Raw genomic sequence first — 17,201 nt, forward strand, 5'->3', positions numbered from 1 at the left:
GAGCGGTTACGCTCAATTTGAAGTGGTAACGTCTCACTTTGAAATTCTTTATCTCATTTTGAAAAAAAAATCTGCTCAACCAGAATTACAAATACTGAATTTAACGACTACTTTACTCATCATTTTATAACATTAAAATTTCATTTGATGTTGCAACGGTGATTCGAAACCGAACCGCTAGGTAACCAGTCATATATCACGACCAACCAGTGTAGTTTCACGTGATCGGTTTACTGCGCAACTAATCAGTGTCAGTCCATCGCGTGATGCGACCATCTGGAATCTTCTTCTTGTGCCCTATAAAAAGCCGCTACTGGCGCCAACACTCTTTGCAGAGCATTTAGAGCGACTGACTCATTAATACGCCTCGCCTGTTACTAGGCAGAATGATGAGGCAGTTGCACGATGTGTCTCCACAAAGGCCGACTTTGCCTTTCATCCTCCCGGGATCGATAAAACATGTACCAGTTGAGTACTGAGGTCGATGTAATCGACTTAATCCCTCTCCCACTAAATTGCTGGCCTTGAGACTTACCCCCATACCCCGAAATTATTGGCCTTCAGATAAAATTTGAAATCAGTATTATGAACCTCTCTGCAGTTGCTCAAACTGCTAGAAATAACAGCTATGTATTTATGCGTACTCGACCAATTACGCCATTTCAGTCGTGTTGTTTTGCTTCTTCGTCAAAACACCTAGTCTTGCTAAATGACATGTGTCACGTAAGCACTAGGTAGGATCGCATGACACAGCACGCACGCTAAACTCACTGCATCGTTAATGTTATAGAGACACTGGATAATATAGTTTTATTTACATTTTATTTACCTGGAACGAAAAGTAAGTGAAAGATAGGATGATCACGCAAAGAATGCCTCTGTCTAGTCAAAACTGACTACTTGAAGCACTGCGCCAACATCCGGTATTTAGTCATTTTAATATTACATCCGGCAATTAGTCATTTTTGATAACAACAACAACAACAACAACAACAACAACAACAACATAATAATAATAATAATAATAATAATAATAATAATAATAATAATAAATGCCCTGATGCAGTACCAGGCAGTAAGCACTCATGGCTTCTGGTCTTAGCTGATTGGAGGTGTTATCATGTACATTGTTTTGTCTTGGTATAAAAGATGGGCTTACAATAAATATTCTACTTAATACCACAGATCTGATTGTCAGTGCTTGACCTTGACCAGTTGAGCATGTTCCTTGCTGGCTGACGATATGTGCATCTCTGATCATGAGCAGAAGTAGTGGGGGAGCATCATAGTCATGTATCGAGAGGAATTCTTTTGGTTTTGAATAATTCACCTTTGGAAACATGGGTTGTTTTGTTCATCGTCCTTAAACACAACCCTTATTCAGGGACCTGTTGAACGGGATGGGCTACTCGACCTGAATAAAATTCTTACTGGGCCCCACCTGCAAGGTCGTGCGCTGTTTATCTTAATATGAGATCACCATGTCGCGCACATATAGTTGTGATGCATGTGCTTGGTGTACCCTTATCAGACGGGTAGTCATGATGGGTATACTGGGCTTTGTGTATTTATAACCCAGTGTCACTTTGGTAGCATGCATCGCTCTCTCACCACCACCACCACCACCACCACCACCACTACTACTACTACTACTACTACTACTACAACCACCACCACCACTACTACTACTACTACTACTACTACTACTACTACTACTACTACTACTACTACTACTACTCCTACTCATATATTAAAAGGCAAGTTGTCTGTATGTCTGTGTGTTTTGTGAACCACTTCTACTACAATTTTCAACCGAATTCCACCAAATTTGACATGTGTGCTATCTTTGACTAAAGACGCTTTTTCTTATAATTTTTCCCTCGAAATTCCGCGCCCCCCAACATAAATAGACTACTCTCAGTTCGTCTGGGATTTAAACCCACCACGTCTATGTAACGGTACGCGTTTGATCTTATATATTAAAAGGCAAGTTGTCTGTCTGTCTGTCTGTGTGTTTTGTGAACCACTTCTACTCCTACAATTTTCAACCGAATTACACCAAATTTGACATGTGTGCTCTCTTTGACTTAGGACGCTTATTCTTATAATTTTTTCCTCCAACATAAATAGACTACTCTCAGTTCACCTAGGATTTGGCTTGAACCAGCGAAAAAACATGACACACACCCAGCTGGAAAAAATCAATACTTTGCTTTGTCAGCTGTGGCAAGCTCTTTATTTAGAGATTAATTCTTTAGCTGTGGCAAGCTCTTTATTTAGAGATTAATTCTTTAGCTGTGGCAAGCTCTTATCGACTGCTTGCACGGTACTGCCAGAAGTATTTATTTGCGAGTTACGATTTGCTTCTGTTTTCACGTGAGCGCTCTTTTTCATATTATTATTCCATCTTAAACTAGCCACTTTAAAACTCCTACCCAAGATTAAAAATCCTTAATTTGGTCTGTTTGATTAACATTTTTTGCAAACTACATTTTACTATTTTTTGGGTGCTACACATTCACCGCTTTTTCTTTAGGACTTTTTCTATTGTGTAAACTGATAATTTTCTACCATGCTTTGACAAAAGATCCAATATAGGTCGGCAAACAAACGCTGCAGAGACTGCAGCACAACGCGCAGTTCGACTTACAACCCAGCGAAACAGCAGGTAAATATACTATTTCTCATTATGTCATATCTTTAGGCTCAACCTTTCCATCTGCTAAACAGCACATGTCAGCAGTTATGTGGTAAGGAAAATAAACTCAATTACTGCCGGTTTTTTTTTACAGATCGACCTACTGTCCCATACACACTTACGCATACACACACACACCTACGCGCAAACACACATGCACACATCCATGCACGCACGCACAGAAACATATACATGTAGACAGAAAGTGTGAGAGACAAGCACTTTCCCTCTCTTCGAACAGCTAAAGAGAAATACACTTATACACATAAACAGAGAGAGAGAGAGAGAGAAGAGGGGAGAGAAGTGGAGTGGAGAGGAGAGGGAGAGGAGAGAGAGAGGGGAGAGAGAGAGGGGAGAGAGAGGGGGAGAGAGAGGAGAGAGCGGTGAGAGAGGGAGAGAGAAACACCAAAACATCTGATGTAAAATAAGCCAGCGTCGAATTAACAACGCGCCAAATAGACAGCGCAAAAACGCCTGTGCCAAAACATTTCATACCCAAAAGAGACGAAGAGGGAAGGCTTGTTGCCTAACCATTGCTCAATATTCAGGACTAAACACTAAACTGCCACATTTCAACAAATTCCTTTACTCAACCTACTATTCCTATTACCTTCAACTAATTTCATGCGTCGAGTATACTACACTGTAAAGGTCAAAAGTTAGGGGTCTATAGTAGTTCGCTTTGGTGTTGAAAGTTCAGTTCTGTTACAGAGTATGAAGTACAGATCTGTTACATAATTAGGACATACACCAAAGTTCAGTTCTGTTTTATCGTGTATATATTTTGTCTTCGTAATTTGAATAGACGGTGAATGTAGAACTTTCTCACTCTCAGTATGACGTATCGGTCATTTAAGGAAGCAAGCCCTGCTATAATGTTACACTGGATGACATCGAGTTCGTTTCTAACATAACTCTAATTTTCTTTTTTTTTTTTATTTTATGTATATCATATCAGTTTCCTGTTTCTTCGTTCTCGATTTTTTTCTTGTTTTTTTTTTATTTTTTATTTTATAGCTTCGCTGGTAGAGAAATGGCGATACCAATGACCTTTTCGCAGAAATTCCGAAATTGGAAAAGGGCAAGACAAAAAAAAAAAAAAAAAGAAAAGAACATGACGAGTGGGTTATCCATACATGATCGAAATATTTTGAGTGGCTGTGTGGTAAGTAGCTTGCTTACGAACCACATGGTTCCGGGTTCAGTCCCACTCCGTGGCACCTTGGGCAAGTGTCTTCTACTATAGCCTCGGGCCGACCAAAGCCTTGTGGGTGGATTTGGTAGACGGAAACTGAAAGAAGCCCGTCGTATATATGTATATATATATATGTATGTGTCTCTCCCCCCCCCCCCCAACATCGCTTGACAACCGATGCTGGTGTGTTTACGTCCCCGTAACTTAGCGGTTCGGCAAAAGAGACCGATAGAATAAATACTAGGCTTACAAAGAATAAGTCCTGGAGTCGATTTGCTCGACTAAAGGTGGTGCTCCAGCATGGCCGCAGTCAAATGACTGAAACAAGTAAAAGAGAGTAAAAGAGAATGCCTTTCCTTCAAATTTTATTCTCAAGACTCATATATCCTCTCTCTCTCTCTCTCTCTCTCTCTCTTTCTCTCTGTGCAGTGATGTCTCTAAAACCATGACAGAATAAAACTCTATATATTTTATTTCTTGCGCTATCCCGAACCTGGAAAAGGACAAGACGAAAATAAAAAACTAAAAAAACTCATGATCCGAATATTTTCAACAAAATGCTTTTCCTTCAAGTTTTATCCTCAAGGCTCATATATCCTCTCTCTACAGTTGTCTCTAAAACCATGACAATAAGATTCTATATATTTTATTTCTTGCGCTATCCCGAAACTGGAAAAGGACAAGACGAAAATAAAAAAACAAAAAAACTCATGATGATCCGAATATTTTCAACAAAATGCTTTTCCTTCAAGTTTTATCCTCAAGGCTCATATATCCTCTCTCTACAGTTGCCTCTAAAACCATGACAATAAGATTCTATATATTTTATTTCTTGCGCTATCGGATCAACGAACGACCCCTGGTGACTTCCTTGATAAGCACGATTTACCTTGTCATGAAGTTTTCGTGAAAGAAAACGAAGTTGGTCTCCTGCTGCCTTCTTTCGGATGTTTTATCGTTTTTTTTAAACACCATTATATCAGTTAGATACAAGCAAGTTCACTACATCCTATTTATTTATTGCCCACAAGGGGCTAAACATAGAGGGGACAAACAAGGACGGACAATAGGGTTAAGTCGATTACATCGACCCAGTACGTAACTGGTACTTAAATTATCGACCCCGAAAGGATGAAAGGCAAAGTCCACCTCGGCTGAATTTGAACTCAGAACGTAACGGCAGACGCTAAGTATTTCGCCCGGCATGCTAACGTTTCTTCCAGCTCGCCGCCCTAGATACAAACAAGTTAACTACATCCGCCTGGGTATTCAAAGCATGAAGAACCGGAACAGCTACCGCAAGACTTCCTTTATAATCACAACATACCTTGTCAAGGAGTTCTCATGAAAGAATACAAAAGGGGTTTCCTAATACTGTCTTTCGACTGTTTTATTATCTATTTAAACAGCACCATCGCGTCAGCTCGATAGAAACAAGTTCCTCACATATGCCTTGATATTCAGAACGTAAAGAATTGGAACAAATGCCGCAAGGCATTTTATCGAATGCTCTGAAGATTCTTCCAATTCACGGTCTTGTAATGTGGCAAATTGAATGAGTCGAAAGCGCGTTGGAAAGAATTCCTCGTCCCAAACCTTCAAATACTTCTGAAGTCAACTTTTTCGTTCAACTTTTCCAGCAAAGGTTTCTAATTTTGGTACAAGGTCAACAGATTTGAGTGGAGGGGACTAGTTGATTCCATCAAGCCCAGTGCTTTACTGGTACTTTGATTTATCGACCCCGAAAGGATGAAAAGCAAAGTCGACTTCCTTGATAGAAATTTGAACGCGGAATATGAAGTACAAGAAGAAACAACACAAGGTATTTTTGTCTGACGCTCTGACGACTTGACTATTTCTTCCCCGCTTTCTGAATGGACAAAGGGTGAGCTGCAGAACTTGGCTAGAATTAGAAAGCTGTTCAAAATTCAATCCACTCTAAAATACCGATCGACTCTATCTACAAAGAAAGGAAGGTAGGAGAGAATTACTAAACGCAGAAGACAGTTAATACTGCGATACTGGGTCTGAAAAATTATGTTGTGCAGAGTCAAGAAAGACAGAATGACTGAAACAGAAGGAGGATTGAAAGAGAAAAGAAAGAACAACAGAGCAAACAAATGGAAAGAAATGAAATTACGTGGTTAATTTATGAAACAAACTAAAAATGTTGGAAGTAAAGAACGCTGGCTCTGGTTGACGGACGGGAACTTGAAACGCGGCTAATTTTAGTCGCTCAGAAATAAGTCATTAGAACAAATCAGGAAAAGAGACGAAGGTATCGATCACCTTTTGAGTGAATGTGGTAGACGCCGAAAAGGTGAAAGGTAAAGTTCAGAAAGGAGTCAGATTATTCCTTCAATTGATCAATGATGATTTTGTTAACACGGGATCGTCTAACTGACTCCCTATCAAGTTATGTAACCTCCGACGGATAGTATTTTCCGCAGGTTATTTGCTATTCCCAAAAGTGTTGTCTTTTGCAATGTCGTAATGCTGGCACAGATTTCAGTTGTATCAACGTGTTTTTCGCCACCAACCCAATTGCTCCAATCACAATTGGTACTATTCTTGCTTGCGTATTCCACATTCTTTCGACAACCATTCTCAAGTTTGCATAGTGTATGATATTGTACGGTGAACTGGCAGAATCGTTAGCACGCCGGGCGAAATACTTGACGGTATTTCGTCTGTTTTTGCGTTCTGAGTTCAAATTCCGCCTAGGTTGACTTTGCTTTTCATCCTTTCGGGGTCGATAAATTAAGTACCAGCTGCGTACTAGGGTCGATCTAATCGACTGGCCCCTTCTCCCTAAATTTTGGGCCTTGTGCCAAGAGTAGAAATGATTATTATTATTAATATTATTTTATCGGGATAAACTTTACAGGCGCAGAAATGCCCGAGGTGCGCCCATAACGATGAAACTGTTCTGCGCACTCTAGTCCAGTGCCCGAGTATTGCTGACCTGTAGGTTTATGTCAAACACCTGCTGTCGCGTGTGGGAATCCGGCTATCAGCTGAATACATTGTGAAGATTGCCCCGCCGCCCTCTTTTGGCCGGGAGGGACAGACAATTTTTATTTGTCTAGTGGCTGTAGCGAAAGTGCTAAAGGCAGACACTTTTCTCTTTGGCCAAGCCCTTATCAACTTTTTCAAGTTTCACTTGAAAAGGAAGTTGACAGTGAAGGGGGAAGTGTTGTCTTCTAGCAAGTTTGTTGAAAGGTGGGTGAATGCTGGAAGAATGGCCAGTGTGAAAGGATAAATTCTGAGCGTGGCTTTTGTGGGGTTTTCCACGAGGACCTTTAAAGCACCTCACGTTTTGGGAGTTTTTATATTGTTTAATTTTATTTGTTAGTTATTGTTTGCACGCCAAAAACCCTTTGTCACGTCTTGTGTTGTCTTTTATGTACACAATATATAGTTATGAGCTACTAATAGTTTTGTAGTAACGCCGTGCGCATGCATAGTCTCACGCATGCGTAGAATTAAACAACCAAGCGTTCCCGCTCAATTCATCCTCTTTCTCGCTGGCCAGCGATTGAGAGGATGAATTGAGCGGGAACGCTTGGTTGTTTAATTCTACGCATGCGTGAGACTAGGCATGCGCACGGCGTTACTACAGTTTCATACATTGGAGATGTTTTCTAGGCAGGTTTTAATAACACGCCTAGTGTCTCCAAGTCCGAAGATTGTGTGCAGACACTACGCATGTTATTAAAACTATATACTGGGTACATTAAATAATATTTATCTCTCACCAGATGGAGTACTTTTTTGAGCTTGCCTTAACGGAAAAGTAAACTCTGTGTGTACATACATATATACACCACACAAACACACACACACACACACACACACACACACACACACTCTCTCTCTCTCTCTCTCTCTCTCTCTCTCTCACACACACACGACGAGCTTCTATGCAGTTTTCCTCTACCGAATTCACTCACGATGCCTTGTTCGTGCCGGGGGTATAGTAAAAGACGCTTAAACAAGATGGCGCTCGGGACCACGTATCGACATGTTAGCATCCTTATTATTAACAGATTCATTATCAAACCGGAAATTTAAAGGCGAAATAAAAAGAAAAAAGAAGAATTTTAAGGAATCTATGTTCGTTGAACTACTTCTAGGAACTAAAGTATTCGTTATGGAAAGCTTACAGAATGAAAGCTGACAATCAGAATATATATATATATATATATATATATATATATATATATATATATATATATATATATATACATATATATACATATATATATATAGCAGAAAAAACAGAAAAAAAACTGCTTACATGACGTGCATGTCGGTTCTTAAGGTCTAATTAGATTCGATGTTAGCATAATTCTCAAGCGTATTGGATACATATTCATGCGTAACTTTCCATTGATATGCAATATATTTATTTTGATCAAGTTTCTATTGATGTAGCTCCGGGTTAAAATTGATTTTATTATTAAGTTTGAAGTTTTTTGTGTTTTGTTTCTTTATTTTTTCCTTTTAGTTTTTCTTTCTTTTCTTATCTTTTCTTTTTTATAAGAAATTTGTTCGTAATCTGAGTTTGTTTTTGCCTTCGATACATGCAGACACATTTTTAAAAAATTTGTTTTTGGCGTTTTGTTTCTCTAGTTTCAGCTATGTTGCCTGAGTAACAAGGGCAGCGGATCGGCAGAATCATTACCGTGCCGGATAAAATGCTTAGCGGCATTTCTTCTAGATTTACTTTTTGAGTTCAAATTCCGTCGAGGTCAAATTTAATTTTCAACCTTCCGGAGTCAATGTAGGCGAATTAACCCCCCTCCCCCGAAATTGCTGGCCTCTTGTCAAAATTCTTCTTCTTCTTCTTCATTCTCTAAGAATGTGTCACATTCCACCTATGTTTGCCCCTCACCAATGGAATATGCATGACACCACCATGAACAACAACGCCCGTACCAACAACATCTGCGAAGGATGGAATAATAAATTCTTCAACCTCGTTGGCCACTACCATTCTTCACTCTGGCGTGTCATTTAATGATTTCAACCTGGAGAAGCGACAGCGAGCACCATTATCCAGCAGGATGTTGTTGGTAGCCCACCTCAAAGAAGAGTTCGTCGACGCTATGTGCAGCTACAAGAACACCTTCGCAACTTGTGTTGCTCGACGGGAGGACCACAAGACTGTGGCAGAGTTTCTTCGTGGCGTCGGCTGGAATATTCGTCTTAATCATTAGCATTAATATATATGTAATTACATGTAATGTAATATACATGTAATGCCACGATATTATGTAAGCTATTTTTAGTCTGTACTGTGAATAACTGACCGACTTAAATATTTTTGTTTAATTACCTTACTTTCCTTAAGATATGAACAAAACGTTGTTTTTTTCCCACGTACATGTAATGACATCATATATAAATGTGATGGCATTGTGACTTTTTTCTATGACTTTTTTCTTGTGACTTTTTTCCTGTGACTTTATTACCGGCCACCATAAATTAATTATGACTTTTTTTCCTGTAACTTTATTACCGGCCAGCCCTGGGACTTCCTCATAAAGACATTGACGCAAAAAGACCAGATAGGATTATAGGACACGAAATAAACAGTGAAATGTTAATAGATTTTGCAATTCCCTGTAATAGCAGAGTCAATACCAAAGAAATTGAAAAAAAAAACTGAGAAATATCAGGATCTAGCCAGAGAATCGAGGAGACTGTGGAAGACCAAAAACAACATTTATTCTTGTATTTGGCACAACACCCAAAATACTGCCTAAAAGAATGAAAGAAATTGGAATTGATACTCGCATGGTTGACCTGCAGAAAAGTACCATCCTATAGTCTTCAAAAATCTTAAGAAAGATTCTTGAGATTTAAGGAGGCTTGTCACTAAGCCTCAAGATAAAATACCTGCTAAATTAGAATGCACTAGCGTAACAACAACAACAACAACAACGACAACAGCAGCAACGACGACGACGATAATAATAATAATAATAATAATAATAATAATAATAATGTGTGTGGGTGGTGAGAGAGAGCGAGAGTGAGAGAGAGGGTGAGTGCGAGAGAGAGTAAGGTATCATTAGTATTTACTTATAGCTAGCAAGATATGCTTTGGTGCGTGGAAAAGACAATATTAGTTAATGACTAATATTGTTTTAATTCTTCCAAAAGAAGCGGGAGAACACCAGCTATGTTTCAACCTTACAGAACCTCCTCAGAAAGCATAGGCCTCACTGCGACCTTCGTTTTTCTTTTATGATGATTGTGTGCTATATGAAACGGATTTTGTTGCTCTCTCTAGCAGGTCTATCAACCACATAGAGACGCCTTCGATTTTAATGTTTGGCAATATGACTTGTCAGTACTGTTAGTACTGCTCTAAACATCGATGTTCTCATGAGAGAATCACAGATAAATGTACAATATGATGTACTAAAGTACTTGTAATTCTAAATGAGTACTTGTGACTTCGGAGTGAGAAAAGCAATCTCAAAGAGAAAATCTAACGTTTGAAACTTAAACTACTGATTCTTTAAAGTTTTTTTTTTTTACTAAAAGCCTTGACAAGCAACAGTCAACTTTTAGATTCTTACGACTGTGGACTGGACTAGAAGGATCTTGTTCTGCCGATACACATTTGTTTGAAGACTATGTTGAATGGCTGATAAGTTGACATGTTGAATTATGAGCTAAGAGTGTAATAACCTTCAGTCATGTTTTATTGATTACGCTTAAGATTTTTACTTAACGATATTTACAATCGTTAAATACAAATGTATGAATCGGGAAGTGATTCCCAGAGTAGGAACTTATAAGTGATGCACCGTAAGTGCAAAGGGACGAGTGAAGGAGGAAGCGACGTCGGGTAAAGACGCGGGCGATTCGAGCGTCTTCTTTTTGTTAGGGCAAAAAATGGTTGAGAGCCATAGGACCCCAGTACTTATTTTATTTGTAGCGTATACTCATTGAAATTCCTCTCTCCATTATTATATATAAATACATACATTCGAACGTAGCAGATAACAGCTAACCTTTGGCCGCTATTTAGACCCTGTTGTGTCCACCACTCTGATTGGTCGGTATTGGCGCAATTTGTATTTTACTCTGTCGCGCCAATCTGCGGCGTATAAACAATCGGAGCTCTAAATAAGATCATATGAGGACAGCCTGTTCTTAAATCAGATTGAGGCTACTGTTTCTTATAAAAACTCACCTTCTCGTCTCGAGGTCTTTGGTTCCAGACTTTTTAAGGTTTAGCCACTGACCACACAAGTCACAGCCAGTTCCAGCGACAACACCAGACGACAACACCCGTCCAGGTTTCAACACAACTCTGTTCGTGAATTACTTTACCCTGAATCAACAGCAAAGATATAACTTGCGAGCCAGACGACAACACTCATCCAACAGCATTACGGCAATCTCTTTCTTCATCGCCACCATCATCTTAACGACGTCAACAACATCTCTACGTACATAGCTCAATCAGCGACACTGCACAGCTTCTAACATAGCACTGTTCGTGAATTACTTCACCATGGTTAACAGCGAATACACAACCTGCGAGAACTCCTGTACAAGTAACCCCGGCAGCAGTATTACAGTCACAACTTCGTACGAAACGTACCACAACCGGCTCTGCATTATCGCCGCAACTTCTTGATACAGTATTTCTATTACCGTGTACAATCGACTACGAACTGGTATTTCTCATTCGTATGTCTATGAACATTCGTCTAACTTCTCATTATAGACTCTTTCAATGTCTCCTTGTTATTCTTATATGTACTTAACGCACGCACACCTCCATGTCTATACACGCATACATTTTGTTCTCATGACGGCTTGTCTGTTATTCTGTATACATGACGCACACATAGACACACATGTTAAGCTATCAATAAATCATCTCTCAAACATTCTATTCAGTTGTGTCTCTCTCTTTCTTTTCCCTTACTGGCACATTTTGTATATTATTCCAGCCTTCTGAACAGAGTCGTTATTAGATGGTTTCACCACGACCATCTATATATTTTAAAGCCTTATGCTTATACTATCCGTGCCTTTTGCCAAACCGCTAAGTTGTGAGAACGTCAACACACCAACACCGGTTGGTTGTCAAGCGGTAGTGAGGCGTATGTGTGTGTGTGTGTGCGCGCGCGCACGCACACACACACACACACACACACACACACACGACGGGCTTCTTTCAGTGTCCGTCTACCAAGTCCACTCACAAAGCTTTGGTCGGCCCGGGGCTATAGTTGAGGACATTTATCCAAGGTGCCACGCAGTGGGACTGAACCTGGAACCATGTGGTTGAGAAGCAAACTTCTTACCACGCAGTCTATACTTACATTTTAGACACATTCAAGAAAAGAAATTCGTCATACGACAAAATTGATGGAAAAACCAGCGGAGTGTTCATGTTGTCGTTGTACGCAATCATAAAACTATGACCACCTACTAAATGGCTTGTTGCTCATCATTTTAACTGTCCTGAGATTCTCATGGAAGGTGTATTGTCATTATCTAGGTATTTTCTTTTTTTTACAAAAAAGCGTCGGTGCTACTTTAGCGTGCGGTCTACCGCAGTATTCTGTCTACACTGTGAAATCACTTTTAGCGTGCGATCTACCTTTCCTTACCCTCTTAACCCAAGTTAATTTTAACCATTACGATGTTGTTAAAGGATATTTATAGACGTATTTTTACAGAGGCTATTGAGAGATCAAGGTTGGATTCCAAAACAACTATTTTAAAGAAAATGAGAGGCATTAGCTGTGAGCTTTTCCAGTCACACCTTGATCACGTTTGCTGGAAAGTTTTGGGAAAAGATACAACAGATTTATTTGTGGCATTCCTAAATAATGTACGAAGTGTGTATCGTTTATTAAGATTTAAGTGTAGGTTATTAATAAATCATTATTCAACATTATTCAATTTGTTTTTATCATCCTCTTGTATAAAGTTCTTATAGTGGAGGTAGATCGCACGCTAAAATGTAAAAGGGTAAGAAAAGGTAGACCACACGCTAAAAGTAATTTCACAGCGCAGACAGGATACTGCAGTAGATTGCATGCTAAAGTAGGATAGAGAGTACGCTAAAGAAGCACGAAGGCATTTTCTATGCTGCAAAATATGGTCGGTATCACTCCAGAAGCCACAATGAATGCTTTTATGTTATGCAGTAACTCTGTGGCTGGAGGTGAAGAAAACGTGTTCGCATTATAATTTCGCTAGTACCTTGTATTATATTGGTGAAAATAATGTGTTATGAGCTAACTTAATTAATTTGACAAATAATGCTTGTTAACGATGTTTATTTTTTAGCTGACAATTGATAATTTTTTGCATGCGTCATTATTTTAGCAAACAATTAAGGCCCTAGAATATGATAACAGCAGAAGTATACACCGCTTAAGCGAAAGTATATGGAAACATCTGAAGAATGGTTTCATTGACTTCAACTACAAGGAAAGGCATGTGTTTCTGCTGCGCGCGTTGTGGAAAGTACATGACTATCTTCGTAACGTTTACCATGAACATGACGAGGTGGAATTTCGGAAATTGGAATGTATTTTTAAAATTCAGCAAGCCGGTGCATGTTTACTCATCTAAGAACATTGCATATCTCATGGCAGAAGAATTCCCATGCTGAAACTATCTTTGCACACTGGCCTGAGATGGCTGTCTCACATGAACAGAATCTAGTAGAGAAGGGGGAATGGCATTAGTGTATCACAAACATGTGTACATCCTTACCAGAGGAATTTGTTTGTGAATTGGGAAGGAGAAAGTGACACACTCTGCTTTTCGAAATGTGAAAGAACGTCCAATGTACTTCCAAAATAGAAAACTATGTGAGTTTTGCCTTTCATCCCACTAAGGTCGACAAAACAGAACAAAGTACCAGTCATGTAGTGAGGTCGATTTAATCGCTTTTTAATCGCCCCTTACACAAATCTCAGACCCTGTGTCTATATTAAAAGCAATTAAATTGTGAATTTGTAGAATCGCTAGAACTTCGAGCAAAATGCCTTCTGGCATTTATTCCCCGTCTTTACGTTCTGCGTTCAAGTCCTGCCAGGTTAAATTTGCCTTTCATCCTTTAGAGGTTGAAAATATAAAGCATCAAAAAGATTATTCACCCTGTGCCTAAATTGGAAATAATTATACAAGGCAACGTGATGATGGAATAGTTAGGGCCTTAAAATAAATGTCTTACGGCATTTGTTCCAGGTCTTTATGATCTGAGTTCAAATCCCACCGAAATCACTTTTATTTGAATGAATCGACTACAGTAGCTATTTTATTTAAAGCCTAGTACTTATTCTGTCGCTCTCTTTGCCAAACCACTAATTTAAGGGGGTTTAAACACACCAACACCGATCAAGTTGTGGTGTGGGACAAATACAAACACGCGCGCGCGCGATGGGCTTCTTACAGCTTCACTCTACGTGCTTTAGCTTCGTTACTATGGCAACAGTCCAGATACTTATTGATCAGACCACATATATCAACAATATTACCACCATCACGGGGCCCAAGAAGCAATATCACATAACACACCACTTCTGTTGCACTTCGGCGAATCTCATATATTGCATCATATGCAAACTCTTATTCCTGGCAGCAATTCGAGTTTGGTGTCCAGGCTAAATATTTCGTTTGAATAAAACGATTATTATTCGCCATATTCAGTCTCTGTTTGTATCGGGAAACACCACAAGATAGGAAGTTGTGAGGATGATATCACATTGGACTCAGCTGAAAACCGAATCCACCCTACACGTCACGGCAGGAACTCAGCGTAACTCCATAAGTGAACAATGGTCGGATACTGGACGAGTATGTGCAGAACGGTTTTGTTACTCTGCGCGCATTTCGAAAAGGCCCGGTTGGAGGCTCTTCCATAACTGTATCATTTATCTCGTACTAACAAATACTAGGAAGTTTTGAAAATTATTCATGGGCCCAAACTCGAAAGTTTTCCAGAACAGACCAGTCAGTTGATTGTTACTGACGTCCAGAGTTTTCCCAAGGACTTTTGCCCAACATTTAACGCTTTATAAAATGTCAACAGAAAACTTCCACTGATCACATTGTTCGACTGGTGGAGGGCTGTGAACGCTCAATGATATTTCAGATGGCAAGCGTCCTATCTCGGTCTTAGCTTGACTCAGGACTGAGCTCGGTCAAAAAGATGACCTGTAGAAAACGTTTTGAAAACGGTGACCTCTCCTGCTCATCATCAAGGAATTGCTAGAGATATCGTAACCTCAGCGCATAGTCGTGCATCATTAACTGTCATGCGCAATCGTCCACTCAGCTGGCACTGACAGCAAATGGAGAACCTGACCACTGGTTGATTTTGGCTCCTGTTACTGTCTCGTAGTCCAAAGCAGTGCCGATCATCTCTGTATGTCTTCTGTTCATCACTATGACAGTAACATCGTCTCCATATGCCGATACGGATCTTCGGTATACTAGTTCGCACAAGATGCCCCTCAGCGTCTTTAGTTTCCGCACTAATGGCTGTAGAGCCAGTACATAGAGAAGAGAAGGGAGAAGACAACCTTCGTGAACCAATAGCATGATACTGAACGGTTCCGACATGTGGCCATTTACCTTAACCACGAGCAGATATCGCTGTATATTGCGGCCAATGCTGTAAATGCTTTACAAGTGATCGCCAGACAATTCTGGCATATAAATATAAAGCTCGTATGGTAGACCATTAAAACTTGAGGATTTGTTCCTACCCCTGTTCAACCAGACATCACTTCACGTACTTCTGCAGCTGTAATCAAAATTTTGCAACATTCTGCTTGCCTTGTTGAGAGTAACGGTAGGCCATCAAAGTAAGCATTGAGATCCATCCTGTGATCAGGTCTACCACTCGTCTAGAACAGTCGAGCAAAGCACCACTGAAAAGTCGCATATGTCTGCTTGGGATCGAACAACATGTATTTATCACGGTCCACTAAAGACCCAATTGTGGCTTAGTTGCCACGTTGCGCCTGTGTCAATCAGGCCTATCGGACGGCTTTTGATCCTTCGTAGACTAGAGTAATAGAATAATTACCTTAGCTCTGCCAAGCAGTCTTCGCATTTCAGGTAGAAAAATTTTCCAAGGTTCTAATCTAGATCTAAACACATCTATTGCAGTGTCTTTCCAAAGTGCCTCTTCTAAGTTTCTAACTAAGTCTCTCTCTTTCTCTATTCAATTTTCTCTGTTGCTAATTCCTTATTAAACCTTATCGATTCTACTATAATCATCCTTTTCAAGCGAACCATTTGTTGTGGACAATTGTTCCCCACTCCCCGCAATCAACTCCCGCTTAACTAATTCGCTAATCCAATCTTTCTCAGCTTTACATACCAGGAATGACGCTTCCAGGTTCCCGTAATCGGGTCCCTGCCAAAGAACCCTTTCTAGGTGAACCATACAGATCACGAATTTGTGGTCTGTGCAGCGGGTCTCTTTGAATTGTTGACAAACTACGCTATCTCTATCAATTGGTCTCTAGAATATTCAATTTGGATACGATCTGGAGGACCTGTTGATGTTTGTCCATGTTCACATAAACACATTCAGGGTATTCAGTCGTTATCTTTCAAACAGTTGGAAACATCTGAGCAGGTTTGCGTAGCTCTTGCACACCCCTCCTCTATTGGCTAGCACTTGGATGAGATTAACGGAAACTATATTGTAGAAGATTCGCATACCGCCATCCTCCATCGCTTATGTTAATATTATGTTAATATTATTTTATTTCAAGACCAACCCACTCCACTGAAATTGTTCAAATTAAAATCAAAATCATGGAATGAGGAAAATCATCTTTGGTTTCACTAGAAAATATTTGTCTTTTACTGAGACTGGAAATTAAAATAATGCAAAGATGGTACACATAAAATGACAAAAGATTTTACATATCGTCAAAATATTTAACATCATGAATTCCATTTGAGTCTATAATAATCTTCTCTTTTATTCTTCCCGTCGACCCAGCAGTACATTGATGCACAAAGCGTTAATAACGAACGATTGCTAAAACTATTTCCTACAACAGCCAAGAAATAGAGACTTTGTCACTTCAATTATCATTGCTTCGATGCAAGCCTTTACTAAGATATTTCACTCAATCACTAACAATCCAAGATTGTTCCCATCTATATACTTCTCTTTGATAAAGCATTGCAGGGTTGATAAAATTCCATTTTACTTTGTCTACTAGATAAGTTCTGTGTATAATTAAATCGTTTTCTCTCTAGTTTCCCTGTTATGCTTTCATCAGTTCT

The 17,201-nt window shown here is 39.6% G+C and overlaps 1 long non-coding RNA gene across 1 annotated transcript; it reads left to right on the forward strand.

Moving 5' to 3' along the window:
• The first annotated feature begins 1,068 nt into the window (after positions 1–1,068).
• LOC149134194 (uncharacterized) lies at positions 1,069–4,925 on the forward strand. The gene is made up of 2 exons (XR_016243190.1): positions 1,069–2,668; positions 3,716–4,925. It is a non-coding gene; the product is annotated as an uncharacterized LOC149134194 (long non-coding RNA).
• The last annotated feature ends 12,276 nt before the right edge of the window (positions 4,926–17,201 follow it).

Source organism: Octopus bimaculoides, chromosome 9 (assembly GCF_046866305.1).
Source record: "Octopus bimaculoides isolate indiv1 chromosome 9, ASM4686630v1, whole genome shotgun sequence".
Taxonomy (NCBI): Eukaryota; Metazoa; Mollusca; class Cephalopoda; order Octopoda; family Octopodidae; genus Octopus; species Octopus bimaculoides.